At 40.7% G+C, this 19,210-nt stretch overlaps 1 protein-coding gene across 3 annotated transcripts in view; it reads left to right on the plus strand.

Moving 5' to 3' along the window:
- CREB5 (cAMP responsive element binding protein 5) overlaps positions 1-19,210 on the plus strand; it is a 495,825-nt gene that overhangs the window by 344,872 nt on the left and 131,743 nt on the right. The gene's annotated exons all lie outside the window — the stretch shown is intronic.

Below are 19,210 nucleotides of genomic sequence, written 5' to 3' on the forward strand. Positions count from 1 at the left end.
CAGGATCAGTGGGAGGACTTGAACACAGGTCATCTTGGCCTTGAGGCCAGCTACCGACCCACTACAACAGCAACAAATGGCTAACATCTGGGGCGGCTGGGTGGCTTAGTGGCCCTGAAGTCAGGAGTACCTGCGTTCAAATCTGGTCTCAGACACTTAATAATGACCTAGCTGTGTGGCCTTGGGCAAGCCACTTAACCCCGCTGCCTTGCAAAAACCTAAAAAAAAAAATGGTTAACATCAATACAGTTCTTTAAGATTTCCAAAAATCTTTGGAAAATTCTTTTATTTTTCATTGCATCCTCATGAGTGCCTCTTTGTCACGTCACCTCTTCCTGGAAAGATAAGGAAACTGATCTGCTTCCAACGCAGGTTTTCCCAATAATTGTGTGTGTTCTATTATGGAGACCCTCTAGCCTCCAGTTAACTCATCTGTCATAGGCCTCATCAAAGGATTTTGAGCTAGGAAAAAACCTTAGAGTTCATTCCAGGTAGACTATCATTTAAAAGAGAAGGAAACTTAAGAGTCCAGAGCGGGGAAGAGGCTTACCCAAGTCTTGTTGAGTTGTTTTTTGGTCGTATGTGACTTTTCATGACCCAATTTCAGGTTTTCTTGGCAAACATACTGGAGGGGTTTGCCATTTCCTTCTCCAGCTCATTTTATAGATGAGGAAATTGAAGCAAACAAGGTGAAGTGACTTGTCGAGGGTCACACAGTAAGTGTCTGGGACTGGATTTGAATTCAAGGCCTTCTGGCTCTAAGGGCAATGTTCTGTGCCACCTAGCTGTCCTTCTGTACATGGAAGAGCTGGGGTTAAAATTGAGATCTTTGGCTTCTCTTTATTATTTTATCTATACATTTTTTCTTTACCACAAAGCCTAGAATGAAAATATTTTAATAGATATTTTTAACTTTTCTGTCCTGGAATCACTGAGCCCAATGTCTTAGATCATGCTAGTATCTAGGAAAAAAGGGGGGAGAAGGGGAGAAAGATTTGAGGGGTTATATAAATAAAGCCAGTCAAAGATAATTCCTTTGCCTCACTTATCTAGTTATTTCAGGCAGAAGTGTTTTGTTAGTTTTTTTTTTCCCTTTGGAGGAGGGGAGAGGGAAGGAAAAGCTCAAATTACTTGCCTCAGTGTGATACAATAGAAAGTAGCTTGACTTTGGTGTCAGAAGCCTGGGAAATCCTGTCTGACACTTACAGTGCTCGTACCTGTGAGTATCTATCAATTTGCATTTATTAAGACCTACTATGTGCTAAGCCACATGTTGATGTTGAGAATACCAAGGCAACAATGAACCAGGCCTTGCCCTCAAGGAGATTCCATTCTAACATAGGAGGCAATTAAACACATGCAAAAGAAAGCCAAGTGTTGAATGAATCAAGTTTATTGAGTGCCAGTGTGCCAGTCCCTCTACTTGGTGGTGGAGTGACAAAGGCCAAAAAGCAACCAGTCTCTGCCCTCAGGAGATTATTCTCTTTGAGGAAGTAACACATGTATAATGAAGAATAAACAGAATGAATAGTATGTGGACCTATAAGAGTAAATGAAATAAAAAACCCGGTGATTGTGGAGACACTGGTCCCTGGGGCTGGAATGTGGTATTTAGTTTCGGTGAGGCTGCAGCTGAATTTTGAAGGAAATTCAGGATTGGAAATGAGGAAGCAGGCAGTGAATCCTGTACTAAGATCTAGGACTTCAAAGAAAGACAAAAGCACTATCTGCCCTCAAGGTGCTTACCATCTAATTGGGGAGACAACCTGCAAATAGCCACGTGCATCCAAGAGCTACACAGAGTAGTTGGCAATTTCAAGTGGAAAGTATTTGGAGAGGCCTCTTGTAGAGGGTAGGCTATGGGCTGAGTTTTAAAGGAAGCCAAGAGATGACAGGATGAGGAGGGAGAGCCTCCAAACATGGAGGAAGCCGCTCTAAAAGCTTGGCCATAGGATGTGGAGTTTTGTGTTTGAGCAACCTCTGAGAGGTCAGTGTCCTTGGATTGTAGAGTATTTGGAGGAGAGCAAGGTATGAGAAGAGGAGAAGGAAGGAAAGGGTCCAGGTGAGGAGCAGAGGACTTAAAACTGGATCCTAGAAGCCACTGGGAGATTGGGGATGGCTTAGCCATACCTGTAGTCATTTAAAAAAATGTTTTGGCAACTGACTGGAGGGGAGAATGGAGCAGATGGAGACTTGATATGGCAGATTAATTAGAAGACTGAAGCCATAGTCCAAGATAGTGGCTGTATGAGCAGAGAGAGGAAGGATGTTCACAAGGTGCTGTAAGGGAAGATGGGAGAATGAGGGGGAAAGTGAGTCAAGAACACTCTAGGCGTGGGAGATGGAAAAGGAAGATGAAATATCATGGTTTCTGGAATGTCTCATTATTTTCCTCATTCATACCAAGAGGGGATTGAGTTAGAGGACCTTAAAGGCCTTGTTGGCTCCAAATCTGTTATCTTCCATGTGGTGGCATTTGAGAATGGCCACTATGATTCAAATGACAAGTCCATGAATACGACTAGGGAAAAAAAGAGCAACAAAACGTATTTGAAAAGGCTTGCAAGAGCTTGGAGGGGATGCCTAAGTATCATTGCTGTGAACTTTATGGCTTTTATTTTATTAAGGACCTCAGATTAATATCAGCTTAGTTATAAAATGAGTGCAGGGCTGAAGAACCTCAAAAGTGGCCCCAGGGAAAAGTTGTGCCAGGTGGTTCAGACAGGTTTCCTCGACACTCCACCCTGAGCCCCACCCCTACTAATCTCCGATAAGTTGAGCATCCCTAGAAAACAGGATATTGTCTCATGGCAGTCACAGCCACTTGATAAACCCAGCCATTACAAATAGTACTTCTTTGGGTATGTTATTCATGTAGCGAAGGCTGCCAAGAGCAGTGAGGTCATCCTAGGCTGGAAGAGGCCATGTCTCAGCAAAGAAAATGGAGCTTTCAAAGTCCTTGGAGGGCAGAGGCTTCCCTAAATCTCCACTCATGAGTACATGGTTGTACCTCTTAGAGGAGGATCATGGCCTCATCAATCAAGAACAAAGAGAGACTTTCAGGGCTTTGTAGTCTAATCCTCTCATTTTACGGATGGGGAAACTGAGACCAAGACTTGTTCTAGGTCATGAAGTGATCTATTTTAGGTTCAACCCCAGTTCTTCTGCCTTCCAATCTGGATATTTTCCCATTGTACCAATAGATTGTAATCTTACTGGGCATGGTTTTAGGTACTTAATTCTATGAATGCTCTCAGACGTGAATTTTTGGGAGGGTTGGGAAGGATGATAGTATCTGTCATTCGATTGATATAAGGTATTCCTTCCTCCAATGCAAGCAGGCATTGCTCCTCAATTTAAAGTCTTAAAAGCTTCACTCAGAGGTTAAATAATTTGTCCATGGTCAAGAAAGGTGGGACAAAGCAAAGTCTTCCTAACTGAGGGCAGTTGTCCATCCATCTCACTTGATTTGACATTGATAGTATTGCTAATGATGACAACTGGAGGTCCCCTTAGCATGCATCATTATGGAGTGGTGGTGACCCTCTGCTTTCTGCAAAGCACAAGTTAGGTAGGTTGTACTAATCTGTCAAGGCTTTCAGGGTGAACCAATGGAGCAACAAGGTCCGGCCTAGCTTAATTTAAAAAGAGACCTGAGCATTTATTTTGACCACAGGGTGATGAATTGTCCAATCATGGGCTCTCTTGAAGACCATCTCCTAAGGCATAGAAGGGGGAGGATCTATTCTGATAAGAGTGAGGATCATCCAAGAGATCAAGGTTCCTCACTCTTTGTATTTGGCTCACATGGGAAATGCTCTCTCTCCTCCTCCCTGCTCCTAATCCTGGACTCCAGGATCACCTTCTGGAGTAGGCATTGGCTGATCCCCCTCCCCACCTGTCCGCCTGTGAGTGTCTTTCCATCCAAGGTTACCTTGTTCTGTTAGATGTACTTTTATAGACATCTGACGAAATGTAAGCTATGTATTTTATCTTTTTGTATTCAGCAGTTAGTGAGAGATTGGTATACAGAAGGTACCTAATAATTGCTTTTTGAAGTGAATTGTGCTTCCACCTGGCCCTGCAGCTGAACTACCCAGAATCAATCGAGCAATCAACATGCATTTATTTGGTGCCTGATGAATGCCAAACATGTGGTCAGGGACTGCAGATAGAAAAACAGTAAGAAAATAATTCTTCCCCTCACAGAGTTTACAATCTATAAGGGGAATGTATAAATATGTATAAATCCAAAAAATACATTCTGTTGGGAGAGCCGAATTTTGTTCTGATTGGGACTAGTCCAGAAAACTTCTGAGTTCCTAGTCCACTATTAGAGAAAGCAAAGTGTTTCAGGGAGGGCCAGAAAAATCACCAAGGACCTCCAGATCTCACCATATGAAGACTAGTCAAAGGAAGTGGGGATATTTAAGTCGAGGCAAGAAAAAGCAGAGGACATGATGACTGTCTTCATGGATCTGAGGACCTGTTATATGGAAGAGAGACGAGATTGGGGCAGAACTGGGATCAAAGGACCAAAGTTGAAAGGGCAGATTTATATTTATGTTAGGGAAAATTTCCCAGTAATAAGAATTTCCCCCAAATTAATAGGTTTCCTTAGTGTAGAATGGGGTCTTCAGGCAAAGACTGGGAGACCTTTCATTAGAGGCTAGTGCAGAAGTAAAGATTGGACAAGTTGCTTCTGAGATCCAAGCCAAGGCTGGTGACTCAGTGGTTTTTGGGGAGACAGGATGGGGTGTTTTTTTCTTTCCACAGCTTTTAACTGATCCAAATAAGGTAGCTAGTAAACTGCAAGGCCAGGAGAAACTGAACCCAGCCTCTAGACTGAATGCTGATAAAAAGAAGTGCTGAGGAAGCTGCCTGCCAGTTCTGAACTGAGCAGAGTTCCCTTATGGTTGTTCCATGGAACACCAAGTAGGCAACCATACCCAAGCTTGGGATTGCAAAGGCTGTGGATGCATCTTTCTGAGGAAGAGAGCAAAGGGACCACCAGCCCAGGAAGCAGGAAGGAAATTCATGGGGACATTGAGTGCCTCTTAACTAAGGGCTGAAGGGCTCTCTCCCTTGCCCAAAGTCTACCTCGTGCTGGTCCCAGCAGGGACAGGATGGCAGAGTCAATGAACTCCCTTCCTGATGCAATTTTGTTATTTGGAAGCTCACATCATTGTCCTTCTTCATCTGTGCTTAATTAAATTTCCTAAGTGCAGACTTTAACCATAAATGAACTCAGTTCAGAAACCACAGACTTACCGACTTAAAAATAATTTTTAAAAAAAAAATCCCTCCACCGGGGGTCTGAACTATAATTTATAACATTCCCTTATTAATTGAAACTGAGCAAGGAACAGTAGAAAGGGCAGAGGATAGGATATCAGAAGACTCCTACCTCTGACACCTTCACTTGTATGATCTTGGTCTACTCATTCAACACCCTTGGGCCTCAGTTTCCCTTTTTTGTAAGAAAGGGGAGTGCCTCTTATCTACTAGTGACTGTGCTAAGAGCTTTTTTTTGACAAATATTATCTCATTTTATTCTAGTAGTATGGCTTCTGAGGTCCCTCGAATTCTAGTTCTCTGATCCTAGATCCTGTTAGAGGGTCTTTGGTCATTTGACAAGTCTCCTTACCCCATCCCTAAATGGATCTGTAGAAAGTGTTTCAGCAGGCTTATCAGTTTTTGGAGATTCAGATTATACCATGATGTATATGTGCCATGAATAGGAATGACAGGATGATATCTTTAAAGTTGGAACAGGCCTCAGAACTCTTCATTTTATAAGTGAAGGAACAGAGACTGGGTCGAGACCAACAGTTATAAGTAGCAAACTTTAGGTTTGAAATGAACCTTATAGGATGCCTCTCTTGAGCTCCTTCACTTTCTGTAGATGAGAAATAGAGATGCTGCACAGCAAGGTAAATGATAGGTAGGTGGAAGTAACATCAGCAGAATTTGAGTCTTGGTCCTCAAACTAATTTCAAGACTTTATCCATGATGCCATCTTTTTTTTTTTTAAGTATGTTTATTTTTTCTGAAGTTTTTTTTTTAGATTTTTGCAAGGCAATGGGGTTAAGTGGCTTGCTCAAGGCCACACAGCTAGGTGATTATTATGTGCCTGAGGCTGGATTTGAACTGAGGTACTTCTGACTCCAGGGTCGGTGCTCTATCCACTGTGCCACCTTGCTGCCCCTGAAGTTTTTTTAAGAAAGGTTTTATTTATTTTGAGTTTCACGATTCCCCCCCCCCCCCCAATCTTGCTTCCACCCCCCTAGAAGGCATTTTGTTAGTCTTTATATCATTCCCATAGTATGCATTGATCTAAGTTGAATGTGATGAGAGAGAAATCATATCCTTAATGAAGAAACATATAGGATGACATATAGCAGTTTACATAATATGATAACATTTTTTAAAAATTAAAGGTAATAATCTTTGGTCTTTATTCAAAATCCACAATTCTGTCTCAGGATACAGTGGCATTCTCCATTGCAGACAGCCCCAAATTGTCCCTGATTGTTGCCCTGTTGGTTTGATCAAGTCCATCAGGGTTGATCATGTTGCTGTTAGGGTGTACAGTGTTTTTCTGGTTCTGCTCATCTCATTCAGCATCAGTTCATGAAAATCCTTCCAGGCGTCCCTGAATTCCCATCTCTTCTGGTTTCTAATAGAACAATAATGTTCTATCACATACATACACCACAGTTTGTTAAGCCATTCCCCAACTGATAGACATTCCCTCAGTTTCCATTTCTTTGCCACCACAAACAGAGCTGCTACGAATAGTTTTGTACAGGTGATGTTCTTACCCTTTTTCATCATCTCTTCAGGGTATAGACCCAGTAGTGGTATTGCTGGGTCAAAGGGGATGCACATTTTTGTTGCCCTTTGGGCATAGTTCCATTACTCTCCAGCAAGGTTGGATGAGTTCACAGCTCCACCAACATGTTAGTGTCCCAGATTTCCCACATCCCTTCCAACACTGATCATTGCACAATGCCATCTTGCACACCTGAGTTAGTATTTTATTGTATTTTTCTAATTTCCCTAAATGAGATTCACTCTTCATTTACTCTAGTTTGGCAGTCTGGAATCTATCCTGAAGTTGGCCAGAAAAATGATTCAGCCTAGCAAGAGTTGATGCAGTGATTTATAGAGGCAGCTCAGCATTAGGATAGGCTTGATGTTAAGTGAACCTGAGTTCATATCCTACCTCAGTCAGACCTTTACTAGTTGTGTCAATAGTCAAATCTCTTCATTTTTTTTGAGCCTCCTTATCCCCACCTTTAAAATGTGGATCACTTAGCCACCCCCCTCGGATGGTGGTTGTGAGGATCAAAGATGATCCCTCCACAAAGCACCTTAACAAGGTGAGTTAATGAATCATTATTATTTATAGAAGTTTCCAGGAACTCTATAATCTCTGACAGAATCACAGATTTAGAGCTGATAGCAACTTTGGAGGTCATGGAATCTAACTCTAGCTTGACAGATAATGAAACTGAGGCCCAGAGATGGGGACAATCTCTGTTGCCCAAGATTACAAGCAAAGCTAGGATTTAAACCTGTGATCTTTGATTCCAGATTCAATCCCTCTCTATCCATTGTTTCCCCCCTCCAATTCTCCATTTCAGACCTTTTAAAGTCCTAATAAGCATCTCCCCTGAATTGAGAAGATACATCAGGTTATGGTAAAATTGAATGCAACCAGCCCATGGGCTCTATTACATTTTATTAGCAACATCGAATAACTCAGTCATATTTCCCTATAGGATGGAAGAGTTTGGATTTCAAGGGACCAGAGGCTATTCCCCCAAAAGATACAAATATCAGTAGTCAAGAGGGGTAGAAATGGGGCCCCTGGTTTACCTCGGGTGACAGGTTTCCCTTCTGATACCCCTGGTGATAATGATTCCAAAAACGCTTTTGTCCATATCTATAAATCAATGCAAGCCCGAGAGGGATGTTTTAATTGACCACAGTTTGAATGTAACTGATACTCTCCAGTCCAGGGCCTTAAGCATTATTAAGTATAGTATTATTGTAGGGCATTCATCCAATTTTTAAAACATTACAAAGATTGGAGACAGATGAGCTTTCCTGAATTATTTTAGGTCTGTTTGGAAAAAAATGCCTAAAATAAGGTTTCAAATGGAAATTAATTGAATTGATGTAAAAACAAATGGGACTGACAGTCATCAGAGGGCTCGAATTTAAGGGCGCCGTTGATAAAGTAATACAGATGACTTGTAGGTAGGGTGGAGAGGGAGGGGAGAGGGGGCATCACAATTCTTCAAGAACAGGGCTGCCTTGTGCTAGGGTCTTGGTGGACTGTAAATATAAATTGAAAGTCCAGTTCTGTCATATAAATCCATTCCTTTCTTCCCTTTATCCAGCAAACAAACTCCTTCTGAATCCCATACATATGTCTGTGTATTGCCCATTGATGGATGAAGAGATGTATAATGTTGTCCCAAGGAGTTCAGGGAAGTGCTTATGGAAAAGGTCACCTCAGAGGTCATCTTCTTTTCCCCACCTCAGGTTACAGAAGAGGAAACTGAGTTCTAGAAAGGTTACATGGCATATGGTTAGCTGTGGCCAAGACTAGATTGTTTATCTGCTGGCTAGTGATTTCTCACTGCCCCTCACTCCTTTCCTGAGTGACCCTGTGTAGAGTGAATTAGGAAGGACTTTTGGTCTTGGCAGTGTGGCAGCACTAGAGTAAGATGTTCAAACCCAGCCTCTGCCATTTATTGCTTGGGCAACTTGGGAAAGTCACTTCACACACATGTGCACTCACACACAATACTCCGAGCTTCTGCTCCCTCCTCTACAAAATGAAATGTTTAGATGACCTTTGAGGTGCTGTCCAGCTATAAATCAATGATCCCATGAATTTTCTAATCGTTCCTTTTCACAGACTGGTAAGGCATAACATGGACGCCCTGTGGAGGAGCATCTGTGAAGGTGAAGTTCACAAAGAATAGAACACTTTATGAGTAGAGGTGTCATGACTTGCCCAGAATCAATCAATACATATTTATTAAGCTGTTGCTCTGAGCCCTGAGACTATACCTAGATCAGATAGTTGCTGCCCTCAAGGAGTTTACATTCTAATGGGAAAGATGGGGGTGGGGTGGGGAAGAGCTGAAAACAAGGGAGAGGGAAAGGAAAAGAAATATTTTAGAAGGAAATGAAGAGCTCTCTTTTCTTTTTTCATCCTCTTCCTTTCCTTCTACTTTCTTCCTCTTTGTTCAGCTTCTTTCAATCTATATCTCCATGTATGTATGTATAATTATGTACTATGAAAATTGCCTGGACCCTCAAGACAGCTCAAATTACATGGAGGATTGTGGAGTTTTTCAATCCAACTTACGTGTCCTCAGTCACAATACTTACCCCCTCTACTTTTTGTGGATAAAATGTGGGAAACATGAATATTCAGATGAAGAGGTGAAAAGCTCTGGCAGTAGTACTTTGAGGTGCTTTAAAGAATATGTTTCTAGAAGTCTATGGTGATAGCTTCTTTATTCTTTCTCAAGTATTTTTGTCTCTTTTTAGAGAACTTGTTTCTTCAGATAACTCATTTTTTAAAAATTTGTGAAAACAAGACCCTGAAAAACTGAGACTTTTTTTTTGGAGTTTTGCAAAGCTTCTTTCACTAGAGTTCAAATCTGACCTCAGACACTTTCTAGTTGTGTGACTGGGTAAGTCATTTAACCCTATTTGCCTCAGTTTCCTCATCAAAAAATGAGATGGAGAAGGAAATGACAAATCACTCCAGTGTCTCAGTCAAAAAAAAAATTCCAAATGGAATCATAAAAGATTTGGAGACATCTGAGATAATTGAACTACAAAAACAATGCTATGAATGCTAATTTGGCTCCATCCAGGGACTTGGGCTTGAACATGACCTATTTCTTAGTAGCTTCACAGTAGACCATGTACCTACCTTGGAATCAGGAAGACCTGGGTTCAAATCCTTTGACACTTCATTGGAGCCTATTTTAGACCTGGAAGGGACCTTAGAATCAAACTCCACAAAGTACTGATGAAGAACTGAAAAGTCAGAGGATTGGAGAAACTTTTCCAGTGTCACAGAGCAGAACCAAAATTAGGACCTAAAGGATTCTAACTCCAAATCCCCTATTCTTTGGACTGTTATCATGCTGCCTATTGACCTTGGGCAAGTCACTTAATTCTATTGAGCTTCAGTTTCCTTAATAACAAAACTATAATATTTTAATTATCAAATCAAATATTGTATGAAAAGTGTTTTGCACAGTTTCTTGTCAGTGTTAGTCATTATTGAGGGTGATGATTATTGTTTTATGTGCTGTCCTTGGTGTAGGCAACCCCCAGTATGGAAAATCCCTGTACCTATGCATACTGGCACTTAGTATACATATGACCTGCCTTTGAGATTGGGGCATTGAGTGGCTAAGGACTTGCTCAGGCTCACACAACTAGGATGGGTTAGAAGCAAGGGCTTGAACCTGGGCTGACTCCAAGACTGGCTCCCTATTCTCTTGGCCATGTTACCTCTCTGATAATTACTAATTATAAATAATAGAAAGTTGGCAGGGTTTGTATTTTAGGTTATTATATTGGATTATTTTTAGATTGAGTTTCTAGAATTAATCCTCAAAGTGGTAATCTTTAATCTGCCAAGTTTAAGCCATTTCATCTTGATTGTGGAATTGGGAGCATTCTATCATTTTCTGTTGTTTCATAACATACTATTGTGAAGACACTAAAAGAAGTCCCCCCCCCCCCCAGCTCATGTTGCACCCAAGATCTCTGATGGTCATTTCCTTTTCAGGAGAAACAGAATTTTTAAAAGCCCATTCCTGGGGGGAAGGGAAAAGCAAAAGCCATTCTCTCTTTTTGCTTGTTGCTTCCTCTGAAGATTTAGGGGTTTAGACTCCCCTTTCCCGGCCCCTGACAGAAACTCGTTTGGCAAGTCAGGCTATAATTCTTCCCTTAAGAACATCCAAATGAAGTCTCTGTCTCTTTACATGGATATATATTCAGAACATACATAGTCCAAAAACTCTTTCCTCTTTGGGGGGAAGCTTGGGCATGGCCTGTGCCCTTCCTGACCTCTTCTTAAAAGGATCCCTGGTCACTCTAGTTCTGAGCTCAGATGCCACTAACCCTCCCTAAAGTCTTTCTCAATTTGTTAGTTGTTAGTGGCCCCCATCAACACTCACTCACTCACTCTCTCTCTCTTTCTCTCTCTCTCTCTCTCTCTCTCTCTCTCTCTCACACACACACACACACACACACACACACACACACACACACACACTCTGTCTTTCTGTCTCTCTGTGTGTCTATCTTTCTCTTCTCTCTTTGTCTCTACCTCTCTCTTAAACACACATGCGTGCATACACACACAATTCTTTTAAACTTATGTTTGCATTACTTGTCAGGGTATTTATTGTCTCAAATGAAAACTGTATAAAATGGCAAGTTCTTCAGGACAGAGACTTTTGTCTTCGTATTCAGAGGGTCTAATGCATATAAGTAAGTCATTCAACAAGCCATTATTCTGTGCTGTGAGCCTTGGATATACAAAGGAAAGACCATTCCTGCCCTCAGGGAGCTCTCATTCTCAAGGGGGAAGCAACATACAAACATACAAACAACCACATTCCATTGTACATGCCATCTCAGAGGCACTAACCCCTAGAGAGAAAGCAAAATTCAGAATGAAAGAAGCCTGGGAATATTTCAGAGGATCAAAGATTTAGAGCTAAAATAGAAATTAAAGATCATTTAGTCTCACCTTGACAGTTTTCCAGATAAGCCAACTGAAGTCCAGACAATGACTTTCTCAGGGTTTCAAAGAGGTAGAATCCAAATCTGATTCTTTTGACCCAATTAACATTCCCCCCAAATTTGTGTGAACTGATATGATTGCCAGTGTTGTATAAAATTCTATTAATTGTATTCACAGATTATGCTATTATTTAAGAAAAATCTTGGTCCCAGTATTACCTTCTCCTAGGAGAGGAGACTTATTTAGATTAACTTTTATGGACCCCGTGTCACTGAAAATAGCCACTGTGTTGACTGGGTTCATTTTCTTTTTCTCAGTTCTTGTCCAATTTCCTTTCAGCTGGTTCTATATCTGGCCCCAACTAGACAATCAAAGAGTTCCTATCCTGTGCCATGGCATTTTAAATGTTGTCTGTTCTGATCCCTTAACTTTATAGATCAGGAAACTGAGTCCCAGATGGGGTGCTTTGCCATGGTTGGTCAAGTCTGTTGACTTCTACCCTGGCCTCCCTGCTTAGATTTCTTATGTCTCCTTATTGCCAAGATTTCTGAAATGTTTATGGCTCACTCTTGATTCTGGCATTGTTCTCCCTGCTTTCTGGTAGGCTCAATTAGTTTTATTATTTATTGTTTTTCCCATGCTGACCACGTGCCTGTGGGTTTTTACCAAAGCCACTCCAGTCAGTCTGGTGCTCTCTCTTGCGTCTCAGGGCATCCCTTGGGGCCTTGAGAGTGAGAACTCTCTAAGGCATAGATGGTTGATCCTAGCATTGAGAGCTGGAAGGGACCCCAGAGGTCCTTGAGTCCCACTCCCTTCATTTTAGAGATAGGAAAACTGAGGCCAACCAAAGGAAGTAGCTTACCCTAGAACATGCAGCTAGTAAGAGAAAAAGACAAATTCAAACTCAGGACTTTTGACCCCAGACCCAGGGCTCTTTCCATTACAAAAAGCTACCTCTTGCACCTCACCAGTCAAATCGCCCACGTCTTGGTCCCGAAGTTCTGTGAGATCGGGCAAGTCAGTTGCCTTGGCCCTCAGTTCCTCCTCTGTAAAGTGGGGGCATTGGTCTAAAGGACCTCTGAGGTCCCTTCTGGGTCTGCATCTGAGGCTTTAGAGTCGGTCTCTATCCCATCAAACATCAAGGAACAAGAGCAGACTCAATCTGACTTTGCAGGCACCCCCACCTGGGGGGGGGGGATATAGGAGGGGGTGGGGACATGAGAAGGTTTGCTGTCGTCCTTTGCCTTCTGTTGAAGATGGCAAAAATAGTCTGTCATCTTTGACATTTTAATTGAAAGAAAAGCTTCCATGGATCCCAGCCCTAAGCAGTGTGTTTATCCAAGTGTATAAAGAGGAATAATGTGTCCGTTTGGAAAAGTCTCAGTCCAAGGGGAGCCCCCACAGTCATTGAAGAATCCACTCTGAACTCACACACCTTCCCTCATTCCTTGCCCCAACAACCGTGAGCAACTCTGCCTCAGGCAACATGGTTATTAAAAAGAGAGGATCAGCTTCCTCACAGTCTGGAATTATTAGTTCATGGCGACAAGCCCACACTAGAAAAAGGGAGAGAAAGAGGGATGAAGGAGGGGTGGGGGGAGGAGCAGAATGGAAGGAGAAAGAGAGAAGGGAAGAAACACAAAAGAGGAGAGATAGAAAGGAGAATGGGAATGAAAGAGAGGACAAGGACCTGGAAAGGGAGGACACAGAAAGAAAGAAAGTGAAAGTTGAGAGGAGGAAAGAGACAGAAAAGAGGAAAAGGAGAGAAAAGGGGAGAAGCATGAAAAGGGAAGAGGATACAAAAAGAAAGAGAAAATGGAAGAAGGGAGAAGGAAAGAGACAATGCAGGAAAAGGAGAAGATTGAGAATGAAAGAGAGGACAGAGGACAAGGAAAGGGAGGACACAGAAAGAAAGAAAATGTAAGGGGAGGAGGAAAGAGACAGAACAGAGGAAAAGGAGAGGGAAAGGAAAAGAATGAATTTGAGAGGGCAGAGGACAAGGAAAGGGAGGACAGAAAGAAAGAAAGTGAAAGAAGAGAGAAGGAAAGAGGAAAAGGAGAGAGAAAAGGGAGAAGAATGAAAATGAAAGAGTCAGAGGAAAGGAAGGACACAAAGTGAAAGAAGAGAAGAGAAAAGAGGCAGAACAGAGGAAAAGGAGGAAGAAAGAGCAGAGCAAGGGAAAGATGAGGAAAGAGAGATAGGAAAAATGAGGGAGGGAGGGGGAGAGAGAGAGAGAGAGAGAGAGAGAGAGAGAGAGAGAGAGAGAGAGAGAGAGAGAGAGAGAGAGAATGAGAGAAGGGGAAAGGAAGGTAAGAGAAGAGAGGGAAGAGGGAGCAAGGAGAAAATTGAAAGGAAAAAAGAAAAGAAAGGAAACAGGTAGAAAGGGGTGAGAAGGAAAGGAAGAGAGAGAAAAAGAAAAGAAAGCAGAATGGAAAGAAAGAAAGAACAAAAGACTGTTGGTTCTTTGTTTTCACAACTGCTACAATTCCACATTCTTCTTTTCAGAGTCTTCATTCTGCATGATTTATAAGTTTTTTAAAAGGGAGGGGAGGAGGAGGAGGAGGAGGGATATCATTTGAAATGGATTCATGATCTCTTATCTTAGTTTTACTGAGACATCCTAGCTTTACTCTAGAAATAGCTCTTTAAAAAATCTTGGGAATAAAGATGGCAATCTTCTAGGGATTCTTAATCTGGAGTCTGTTAGCTTTTTTAATTTAGTATTTTGATAATGATTTTAATATCATCTGTTTCCTTGGTAATCCTCGGTATTTTATTTTATGCTTTTGAAAACCATCATCCTAAGCAGGGCTCCTTGGGCTTCCTCAGAATTTTAGAGGGGTTCTGGACAAAAAACAAAAACAAAAACAAACAAAAAGAAAAATTCAAAAATGAAAAAAAAAAACAAAAAAAGAATGAGAACATGTGAAATACTTAGTGAAAAGTTTATTTTCCCTGAGCTTTAGCACAAGTATCTCTCCCTGCTCCACTTTCAGGTGGGGAAGCAGCCTGTGAAGTCTGAGGCTGGTTCTGGGCTGTCATTCACTGCCTTGGATGGCACAAAGACACCAAGTCTTGGAGTTTCAATTTCCATGTCTGAATAATGAGGGAAATAATATCCACCGCCCTACTCTCGGTTGACCTGAAAGGTTTAAACCATCATGAGTGCAATATATTATCATAACAATTATGGTGATGTCTGCATATACAAAGGGAAGTGGAGAATTAAAGCAATTACTCCCATAATTCTGACCCCCAAACCACTTTTGCCTCAATTATCTGGATATTTCAGGCAAAAGTGTTTTATGGGCTGATTTATCCTGATAATTGCCTCAATTCTCCACTTATAATCTAATTTCAGGGGGCAGGGAGGTCTATAATTTTATCAGTATGGAAACTCCTTGTAACTTCATCTTGGAGAGTTGCCTGGGACACTGAGGAGTGTCTTGTCCAGGGTCACAGAGCTGTTCTACGTATCGGATGTCAAAGGCAAGACTTGAACACATGTCTTTTGGATGCCAGATTAAGCCATGAATCCAGAAAACAAAGGAGCTGCTCTGATATTTCATAACATCGAAATTATCTTTAATAGTGGAAAGTGCTAGTTTAAAATTTCTGCTTACATTTTTTAAAACACAAACCACATCCAAAAATAAAATTCACCCATTTGGAGTGCTAATGTATGGGATTAATAGAAATTTTAAAAAAATGAGGGGCCCCAGAGATGACTTTTACCCTTCTGTATGATGATAGTTAGTGTCCCAACTGTCCCGGCATGGTCCAGGGCAAAGAATAATACAAATGAAGTTAGAGGACCCAGATTTCAATCTCAGCTCTACCATTTACTGACTACCTTTGTCTTAGTCTCAGCCTCCCAATCTGTATAATTACGGGATTGGATTTAATGAAGGTTACTTCAAGGTCTAAACTAAACCTTTTTAAAATTTCTGGAATGATTAAAGAAAGAGTAAATTGTCCTAAAGAAAAGAATGTTTCCGAATCAGAAGACGCGAGTTCAAATCTCACTTTTGGATTAGATCATACTTGTTTGATCTTAGACAAGTCATAAACTCCCCAGGCTTCAGTTTCCTCTACTATTAAAAGGAAAGGACTGGACAAGGTGCCCCTTCTTTCAAGGTCTTCCAGATGTGGGCGCTCCCTCTGCCTATGCAGATTTCAACCCATCTTTAGCTTCCTGACTCAGAAAGGTTAACTTTTCCCCATGGTTAGGAAGGGATTATGTGGATTATAAAGGATTTGAACCCAGGAACACACTTTCTGTTTCACCATGTTGATTCTCTGATGAATATCTGGATTTCCTCTTCTTGGTTTCCCATATGTATTTCATGACTCTGTACATACAAACATTTAGAAAAGTTAAAGAAATCGACATACATGTCTCTCGATCAATGCACATTTGTAATTAATAGTCCAGCATAGATGTGTCTGTGATGGTCAGCGATAATTTCTAAAGGAGTCTTTTGATCATTTCTGGCAAAGAAAGTGGAAAATGTAGTCTCCTCTTGGAGTGTGAGGCTATAAGAACCAGAGAGGGAAGATGGATTCTTGTCCCTATTTTGGCCTCCCTATAACTTCCCAATACAACAAACAGCTTAATGTGGGTCAGACATTGAACTGAGGATACAAAAGAATTCTTAAGGAGGATTTGTCCATCCTACTGGACAAATAGCCACAATTTCTGAGTGTTTTAAAACCATATTTTAATGTGTTCAGGCTTCATAGAAAATTCTAACAGTTAATTTTTGTACTAATGGGGGAAACAACATACAAACAACTATGTACAAAGAAGATATATACAGGATAATTAGAAATAATCAATAGAATGAACAAGGATCAGGAAAAGATTTTTATAGAAGATGAGATTTTTGTCTGGGACTTGAAGAAAGCTGGAGAAAAAGTCAGCCAATGAAATGTCTGTAATTGGAGATAGTTTTATGAAAAAGCAAGGAAGTCAGAAATAAATGAAATTTTATGTTCTAAGGACAAAACGCAAAGTTATCACCAATAAGCCACCTGGAATGTTGTGAGATGTTTGCATTTTTTTAAGCCTTTATACAGATCCCCAGAGCTGAGACACACCAAAGGGGGGGGGGGCGGACAAAAAAAAGGAATTAGCTTATTTGCCATTTTTTTATAAACACAAATAGTTTCCTTTTCTCTCAGTCCCATGTTCCCTGACTCATTAAATCCATTTAAGAGTATTTTTTTTTCTTCTTTCTGTGCTACAGCAAAGCTCAGACTTTAGGCTCCCCAGAGGATGGCTTGCACAAGTCCTCTGGGTCAGACCAAAAATCAGAGTGTTTCTATTAAGCAGCCTAACACCTTGAGTTATTATGAAATGGCTGAGTTCTAATGGGGGCCTAGAATCTGGACTTTCCCTGTGAAGGCCTGGGAGACCATTGGTGGAGTTGCCTTTGGACCTTGGTTTGGGAGATGCTGGGATTGGAGACTTTCTGTTTGTCTTCTCATCCCAAGCAAGAGGCTCCAGCTATTGTAACCTAGCAGATGAAGTCTGCCCTGCAGAGAGTGAGGGGCTGCCCACAACAAGACCACCTTCCAGGAGAGGAATTGCACAAGTTGTTTCTAGACTTGAAAAAACACAATGCAGAAGAATGCACAGACGGTCATATTCCAGTGTAGGTCCCTAGATAGAAATATTTAGAGCAGGGAAAACCCATGGGGTCTTCTCATTCAGCCTCCTCCATTTTACAGGGGAGAAAGGAAGAAGGAAAAAGGTAAGATTGGAGATAACTTGATACAGCAAAAAGGTGCTGCTTTTGGAGTCCAAGGGTCTGGATTCAAATCCCTTAGGCTTCAGTTTCCTCATCTATAAAATGAAAGAATTTGACTGGTCTCTGACTTTTCTTCATGCTCTAAATCTATCTGGGTTCCTGTGATCTTAAGCAACTTGGCCAAGTTCACACATGTAGTAATTGTTAGAATTCTTTTTTCAACATTTAAATATATTTTTATTTAGTTAGTTAAATTTTTCCCAATTACATGTAAAGAAAAATTAACATAAAGTTTTAAAAAAAAATTTCAAGTTCTAAATTTCTCCTTCCATCCTGCCCCTTCCCCACCTCTTAAAAAGGCAAGTAATTTGATATAGATTACATGTATGAATATTTTCATATTAACCATGCTGTACAAGAAAACACATACAGATAAAGAAAGTAAAGAGAAGTAGCTTTCATTCTGTACTCAAATTTATTAGTTCTCTCTGGAGGCAGATAGCATGTTTCATCATGAATCCTTCGGAGTTGTTTTGTATCATTGTATTGCTGAGATTGGCTAAGTCATCCATAGTAGATCATCATTCATTTTATTGATGGAAAATATGATTATTTTCCCCCCAAGATCCTCGTTGACATGCATGCTATATTGGTGAACTGGCTCTCTTGGACATGAAATTTCCAGTCCAGGTGTAACAAGATTCTCCTGATTCTATTCACTTCACTTTACATCAGTTCATTTAAGTCTTCCCATGTTTTTCTAAAACCAGTTGCTCATCATCTCTTATAGCTCAATAGTATTCCCTCAAAATCATTTACCAGAGCTTGTTCAGTCCCAGTTGTTCAGTTCCCTAATAAATGGGCAAACCCTCAATTTCTAATTCTTTACCACCACAAAAAAGAGCTTCTATGAATATTCTTGTACACATGTGACTTTTTCCCTTTTTTAATGATCTTTTTGGGATTCAGATTTAGTAGTGATATTACTGGGCCAAAGGGTACACACAGTTTTATAGCCCATTGGCTACAGTTCTAAATTGTTCCAGAAAGGTTAGATCCGTTTACAACTCCACCAACAATGCATTAGTATCCCAACTTTCCCACATTTTCTTCAGCATTTGTGTGACAAAAATTTTGAGCCCATATCCTTTCTGGTTTGAACCCAGGTTTTCCTGACTCCATGACAGTGTCCTAATGCTTCCTTAGAGTAAAAAAAAAAACCAAGCTTCATCATAGAATTTTACTTGGGATGAAATAAGATAATGCCTATTAGTTGTTTTTCTTTTTTCCTCCTGTTATTAATTTATAAAGTTCTAGAAATTTCAGCAAAAGTAATGAAATTAAAACTCATAAAAAGGAGGTAAATATTCCTATTTTCTGCTAATTCACTTGATCAATTCTAGTGAATCAGCAAAAATACTAGTTGAGATTGCTTTATTGTGTTTTTTGAATTTCAAAGCAGTATATGAATGCAAACTCGATGGTGTTTATTCTGTTTACCCTGCATAGAGTTTGATTGGCTCCTCCGTTAGTCTGTATCATTAGTCTCTTTTTGTATCACCAGTGTTGAACACAATGTCTAGAACGTGGTTAATGCTTAATAAATGTTTATTGAGTAATTGATTGCTGGAATATATGATTATTATTTCCCCCAAGG

This window comes from Macrotis lagotis, chromosome 7, assembly GCF_037893015.1.
Source record: "Macrotis lagotis isolate mMagLag1 chromosome 7, bilby.v1.9.chrom.fasta, whole genome shotgun sequence".
In the NCBI taxonomy this organism is placed as follows: Eukaryota; Metazoa; Chordata; class Mammalia; order Peramelemorphia; family Peramelidae; genus Macrotis; species Macrotis lagotis.